Source organism: Cebidichthys violaceus, unplaced genomic scaffold (genome assembly GCF_023349555.1).
Source record: "Cebidichthys violaceus isolate CVI_PGR_0920_01 unplaced genomic scaffold, fCebVio1.0.p SCAF_412, whole genome shotgun sequence".
NCBI lineage: Eukaryota > Metazoa > Chordata > Actinopteri > Perciformes > Stichaeidae > Cebidichthys > Cebidichthys violaceus.
In genome coordinates, this window is record NW_027176609.1 from 10,001 (window position 1) to 17,500 (window position 7,500).

Consider the following 7,500-nt stretch of genomic DNA (forward strand, 5'->3'; position numbering starts at 1 on the left):
GGGTGGGTCCGGTTGGGGGGGGGTGTTTTTGGAGGGCTATTTTTTATTTTTTCCCCGTTTTTGGTGGGAGCTTGAGTCAGAGGTGTTGGTGGGTGACTAGGGGGGTGCTGCGGAGGTCCTGTGGCCGGGAAAGGTGCCTTATTTCCGGGTGTGGATGAGTGGATGAGGCTGGTGCTGTGGGAGTGCTTTTCTCACACTTTCTCCCACTATTTCGGTCTGCTTTAAGCAGAGGTGATGCTGGGTGACCAGGGGGGTGCTGCGGAGGTCCTGTGGCCAGGAAAGGTGCCTGATTTCCGGGTGTGGATGAGTGGATGAGGCTGGTGCTGTGGGAGTGCTTTTCACACACTTTCTCCCACTATTTCGGTCTGCTTTAAGCAGAGGTGATGGAGGGTGACCAGGGGGATGCTGCGGAGGTCCTGTGGCCGGGATAGGTGCCTTATTTCCGGGTGTGGATGAGTGGATGAGGCTGGTGCTGTGGGAGTGCTTTTCTCACACTTTCTCCCACTATTTCGGTCTGCTTTAAGCAGAGGTGATGCTGGGTGACCAGGGGGGTGCTGCGGAGGTCCTGTGGCCGGGAAAGGTGCCTTATTTCCGGGTGTGGATGAGTGGATGAGGCTGGTGCTGTGGGAGTGCTTTTCACACACTTTCTCCCACTATTTCGGTCTGCTTTAAGCAGAGGTGATGCTGGGTGACCAGGGGGATGCTGCGGAGGTCCTGTGGCCGGGATAGGTGCCTGATTTCCGGGTGTGGATGAGTGGATGAGGCTGGTGCTGTGGGAGTGCTTTTCTCACACTTTCTCCCACTATTTCGGTCTGCTTTAAGCAGAGGTGATGCTGGGTGACCAGGGGGGTGCTGCGGAGGTCCTGTGGCCGGGAAAGGTGCCTGATTTCCGGGTGTGGATGAGTGGATGAGGCTGGTGCTGTGGGAGTGCTTTTCTCACACTTTCTCCCACTATTTCGGTCTGCTTTAAGCAGAGGTGATGCTGGGTGACCAGGGGGGTGCTGCGGAGGTCCTGTGGCCGGGAAAGGTGCCTGATTTCCGGGTGTGGATGAGTGGATGAGGCTGGTGCTGTGGGAGTGCTTTTCACACACTTTCTCCCACTATTTCGGTCTGCTTTAAGCAGAGGTGATGGAGGGTGACCAGGGGGATGCTGCGGAGGTCCTGTGGCCGGGATAGGTGCCTGATTTCCGGGTGTGGATGAGTGGATGAGGCTGGTGCTGTGTGAGTGCTTTTCACACACTTTCTCCCACTATTTCGGGTTGCTTTAAGCAGAGGTGATGCTGGGTGACCAGGGAGATGCTGCGGAGGTCCTGTGGCCGGGATAGGTGCCTTATTTCCGGGTGTGGATGAGATGAGAGTGGGGGTGCTTTCCACACCCGAATTTATCCTTTCTCCCCTTCTGTTTTTCGGACCCTTTTGTGTCAGTGTTGCTGGGTGCCAGGGGGATGCTGTGGAGGTGTTTTATCCGGAAAAAGTGCTTTTTTCCGGGCGTGAGCGAGATGTGTGTCTGGGTGCTCTTCAGCCCGGACTTTGCCTTTCTCACCCTTCTTTTTTCAGGCCCTTTTGTGGCAGTGTTGCTGGGTGCCAGGGGGATGCTCTGGAGGAGGCCCACCCGGAAAAAGTGCTGTTTTCCGGGTGTGGGTGAGATGAGAGTGGGGGTGCTTTCCACGCCCGAATTTACCCTTTCTCCTCTTCTGTTTTTCTAGCCCTTTTGTGTCAGTGTTGGGGGGAGCCCAGGGGATGCTCTGGAGGTGTTTTACCGGGGAAAAAGTGCTTTTTTCCGGGCGTGAGCGAGATGTGTGTCTGGGTGCTCTTCAGCCCGGACTTTGCCTTTCTCACCCTTCTTTTTTCAGGCCCTTTTGTGGCAGTGTTGCTGGGTGCCAGGGGGATGCTCTGGAGGAGGCCCACCCGGGAAAAGTGCTCTTTTTCCGGGTGTGGAGGAGATGAGAGTGGGGATGCTTTCCACGCCCGAATTTACCCTTTCCCACCCTCCGTTTTTCGGGTCCTTTTGTGGGAGTGTTGCTGGGTGCCAGGGGGTTGCTCTGGAGGAGGCCCACCCGGAAAAAGTGCTGTTTTCCGGGTGTGGGTGAGATGAGAGTGGGGGTGCTTTCCACGCCCGAATTTACCCTTTCTCACCATCCGTTTTTCGGGCCCTTTTGTGGGAGTGTTGGGGGGAGCCCAGGGGATGCTCTGGAGGTGAGTCACCCGGAAAAAGTGCTCGTTTTCCGGGTGTGGAAGGGATGAGAGTGGGGGTGCCTTCCACGCCCGAATTTACCCTTTCCCACCCTCCGTTTTTCGGGCCCTTTTGTGGGAGTGTTGCTGGGAGCCCAGGGGATGCTCTGGATGTGAGTCACCCGGAAAAAGTGCCATTTTCCGGGCGTGAGCGAGATGTGTGTCTGGGTGCTTTTCAGCCCAAACTTACCCTTTTTCACCCTCTTTTTTTCGGGTCCTTTTGTGGGAGTGTTGCTGGGTGCCAGGGGGTTGCTCTGGAGGAGGCCCACCCGGAAAAAGTGCTGTTTTCCGGGTGTGGGTGAGATGAGAGTGGGGGTGCTTTCCACGCCCGAATTTACCCTTTCTCACCATCCGTTTTTCGGGCCCTTTTGTGGGAGTGTTGGGGGGAGCCCAGGGGATGCTCTGGAGGTGAGTCACCCGGAAAAAGTGCTGTTTTCCGGGCGTGAGCGAGATGTGTGTCTGGGTGCTTTTCAGCCCGAACTTACCCTTTCCCACCCTCTTTTTTTCGGGTCATTTTGTGGGAGTGTTGGGGGGAGCCCAAGGGATGCTCTGGAAGAGGCCCACCCGGAAAAAGTGCTGTTTTCCGGGTGTGGGTGAGATGAGAGTGGGGGTGCTTTCCACGCCCGAATTTACCCTTTCTCACCATCCGTTTTTCGGGCCCTTTTGTGGGAGTGTTGGGGGGAGCCCAGGGGATGCTCTGGAGGTGAGTCACCCGGAAAAAGTGCTGTTTTCCGGGCGTGAGCGAGATGTGTGTCTGGGTGCTTTTCAGCCCGAACTTACCCTTTCCCACCCTCTTTTTTTCGGGTCATTTTGTGGGAGTGTTGGGGGGAGCCCAAGGGATGCTCTGGAAGAGGCCCACCCGGAAAAAGTGCTGTTTTCCGGGTGTGGGTGAGATGAGAGTGGGGGTGCTTTCCACGCCCGAATTTACCCTTTCTCACCATCCGTTTTTCGGGCCCTTTTGTGGGAGTGTTGGGGGGAGCCCAGGGGATGCTCTGGAGGTGAGTCACCCGGAAAAAGTGCTGTTTTCCGGGCGTGAGCGAGATGTGTGTCTGGGTGCTTTTCAGCCCGAACTTACCCTTTCCCACCCTCTTTTTTTCGGGTCATTTTGTGGGAGTGTTGGGGGGAGCCCAAGGGATGCTCTGGAAGAGGCCCACCCGGAAAAAGTGCTGTTTTCCGGGTGTGGGTGAGATGAGAGTGGGGGTGCTTTCCACGCCCGAATTTACCCTTTCTCACCATCCGTTTTTCGGGCCCTTTTGTGGGAGTGTTGGGGGGAGCCCAGGGGATGCTCTGGAGGTGAGTCACCCGGAAAAAGTGCTGTTTTCCGGGCGTGAGCGAGATGTGTGTCTGGGTGCTTTTCAGCCCGAACTTACCCTTTCCCACCCTCTTTTTTTCGGGTCATTTTGTGGGAGTGTTGGGGGGAGCCCAAGGGATGCTCTGGAAGAGGCCCACCCGGAAAAAGTGCTGTTTTCCGGGTGTGGGTGAGATGAGAGTGGGGGTGCTTTCCACGCCCGAATTTACCCTTTCTCACCATCCGTTTTTCGGGCCCTTTTGTGGGAGTGTTGGGGGGAGCCCAGGGGATGCTCTGGAGGTGAGTCACCCGGAAAAAGTGCTGTTTTCCGGGCGTGAGCGAGATGTGTGTCTGGGTGCTTTTCAGCCCGAACTTACCCTTTCCCACCCTCTTTTTTTCGGGTCATTTTGTGGGAGTGTTGGGGGGAGCCCAAGGGATGCTCTGGAAGAGGCCCACCCGGAAAAAGTGCTGTTTTCCGGGTGTGGGTGAGATGAGAGTGGGGGTGCTTTCCACGCCCGAATTTACCCTTTCTCACCATCCGTTTTTCGGGCCCTCTTGTGGCAGTGTTGGCAGGGGCCTAGGGGATGCGGTGGAGGTCAAAGATCCGGGAAATGTGCCCCCTTTCCCTGGTAAATGACGTCCAGGGCGCTGTCCGTGGTGCTGTCCATGGTGCTGATGTTGCTACGTGAGCTAATGCCCGGAAAAAGCGCCCTAAACTGGGATGATGAGAGAGAGAGAGAGAGAGAGAGAGAGAGAGAGAGAGAGAGAGAGAGAGAGAGAGAGAGAGAGAGAGAGGGCATGGAGCAGCAGTCGGAGGCATCCCAGGGAGAGAGGCATGCTCTGGGGCACGAAAATCCCGGAAAAAGGAAGAAAAAGGGAAAAAAAACCCAGCCGCGTATGTGACGTGACTCTAGGCAACACGAAGCGCTGAAGGCTTCAGCGCTTCGTTGAGTCGCAAGAGTTCCAGGGGCGTAAAAGTCAGAAAAACGCCAAAGTGTCTCTAGGCAACACGAAGCGCTGAAGGCTTCAGCGCTTCGCTGACTCGCAAGAGTTCCAGGGGCGTAAAACCCAGCAAAACGCCAAAGTGTTTCTAGGCAACACGAAGCGCTGAAGGCTTCAGCGCTTCGCTGACTTGCAAGAATTCCAGGGGCGCGAACCTCCAAAAAACGACAGAGTGTCTCTAGGCAAAAACCAATAAGCGCTGAAGCCTTCAGCGCTTATTGGTTTTTGCCTATCCCGATGTGACCACTTTTGGTAGGGGGTAACCAAGCCACCTTGCGCACATTTTGTGAAACCGGTTTTTCAAAAATCTGTCTATCATGAAAAGACAGCGACAGCTTTACTACAAGAAGGCCGGAAAAGTGAAGGCACCACGGAGATAATTTCGGCCCGACTCCCGGTTACCAGGGCGGCAAAGACAGGCGACAACGCGGAAGTACTTTATCCGATTTAAAGCCATTATGCTCGGCCTATGTGATCCGATTTTTTGACGGACAACAGCGGTGTGTTGCGGACGTCTCTTCCCCGCGAATGGAGCGTTCTGGCTGGGCCTGGGAGATCCGAGTTTTGACGGACAACAGCGGAGTGTTGCGGGGAAGCGCTGCCTTAGAAAATGACTTTCAAACGGATTAACTGATTATGTTAACGGCCTCTTTACGCGCGTCCTCCAGGCAGTTACAACGACTGTTTCTGGAGGAGGCTTTGCCTCGGATTGTGAATTTAAAACGGATTGACAGATGACGTTAACGGCCTCTTTACGCACGTCCTCCAGACAGTTATAGCGACTGTTTCTGGAGGAGGCTTTGCCTCGGATTGTGAATTTAAAACGGATTGACAGATGACGTTAACGGCCTCTTTACGCACGTCCTCCAGACAGTTATAGCGACTGTTTCTGGAGGAGGCTTTGCCTCGGATTGTGAATTTAAAACGGATTGACAGATGACGTTAACGGCCTCTTTACGCGCGTCCTCCAGACTGTCACAGCGGCTGTTTGTGGAGGATTTTTGACCCAGCATTATGTCAATAAAACGGATTAAATTATGATGTGTACGGCCTCTTTACGCACGTCCTCCAGACAGTTACAGCGACTGTTTCTGGAGAATGCTTTCCCTCAGATTGTGAATTTAAAACGGATTGACAGATGACGTTAACAGCCTCTTTACGCACGTCCTCCAGACAGTTATAGCGGCTGTTTGCGGAGGATTTTTGACCCAGCATTATGTCAATACAACGGATTAAATTATGATGTGTACGGCCTCTTTACGCACGTCCTCCAGACTGTCACAGCGACTGTTTCTGGAGAATGCTTTTCCTCAGATTGTGAATTTAAAACGGATTGACAGATGACGTTAACAGCCTCTTTACGCACGTCCTCCAGACAGTTATAGCGGCTGTTTGCGGAGGATTTTTGACCCAGCATTATGTCAATACAACGGATTAAATTATGATGTGTACGGCCTCTTTACGCACGTCCTCCAGACTGTCACAGCGACTGTTTCTGGAGGATGCTTTCCCTCAGATTGTGAGCTCAAAACGGATTGACAGATGACAATAACAGCCTCTTTACGCACGTCCTCCAGACAGTTATAGCGGCTGTTTGTGGAGGAGGCTTTGCCTCGGATTGTGAATTTAAAACGGATTGACAGATGACGTTAACGGCCTCTTTACGCTCGTCCTCCAGACAGTTATAGTGGCTGTTGCTGGAGGATGTTTCGCCTCACATTGTGAGCTTTAAACGGACTCTCTCGCCACATTAACGGCCTCTTTACGCACGTCCTCCAGACAGTTATAGCGACTGTTTCTGGAGGAGGCTTTGCCTCGGATTGTGAATTTAAAACGGATTGACAGATGACGTTAACGGCCTCTTTACGCACGTCCTCCAGACAGTTATAGTGGCTGTTGCTGGAGGATGTTTCGCCTCACATTGTGAGCTTTAAACGGACTCTCTCGCCACATTAACGGCCTCTTTACGCACGTCCTCCAGACAGTTATAGCGACTGTTTCTGGAGGAGGCTTTGCCTCGGATTGTGAATTTCAAACGGATTGACAGATGACGTTAACGGCCTCTTTACGCACGTCCTCCAGACAGTTATAGCGGCTGTTGCTGGAGGATGTTTCGCCTCACATTGTGAGCTTTAAACGGACTCTCTCGCCACATTAACGGCCTCTTTACGCACGTCCTCCAGACAGTTATAGCGACTGTTTCTGGAGGAGGCTTTGCCTCGGATTGTGAATTTCAAACGGATTGACAGATGACGTTAACGGCCTCTTTACGCACGTCCTCCAGACAGTTATAGCGGCTGTTGCTGGAGGATGTTTCGCCTCACATTGTGAGCTTTAAACGGACTCTCTCGCCACATTAACGGCCTCTTTACGCACGTCCTCCAGACAGTTATAGCGACTGTTTCTGGAGGAGGCTTTGCCTCGGATTGTGAATTTAAAACGGATTGACAGATGACGTTAACGGCCTCTTTACGCGCGTCCTCCAGACAGTTATAGCGGCTGTTTGCGGAGGATTTTTGAACCAGCATTATGTCAATACAACGGATTAAATTATGATGTGTACGGCCTCTTTACGCACGTCCTCCAGACTGTCACAGCGACTGTTTCTGGAGGATGCTTTCCCTCAGATTGTGAGCTCAAAACGGATTGACAGATGACGTTAAAGGCCTCTTTACGCACGTCCTCCAGACAGTTATAGCGACTGTTTCTGGAGGATGCTTTCCCTCATATTGTGACCTTAAAACGGATTGACAGATGACAATAACAGCCTCTTTACGCGCGTCCTCCAGACTGTCACAGCGACTGTTTCTGGAGGATGCTTTCCCTCAGATTGTGAGCTCAAAACGGATTGACAGATGATAATAACAGCCTCTTTACGCGCGTCCTCCAGACTGTCACAGCGACTGTTTCTGGAGGATGCTTTCCCTCAGATTGTGAGCTCAAAACGGATTGACAGATGACAATAACAGCCTCTTTAC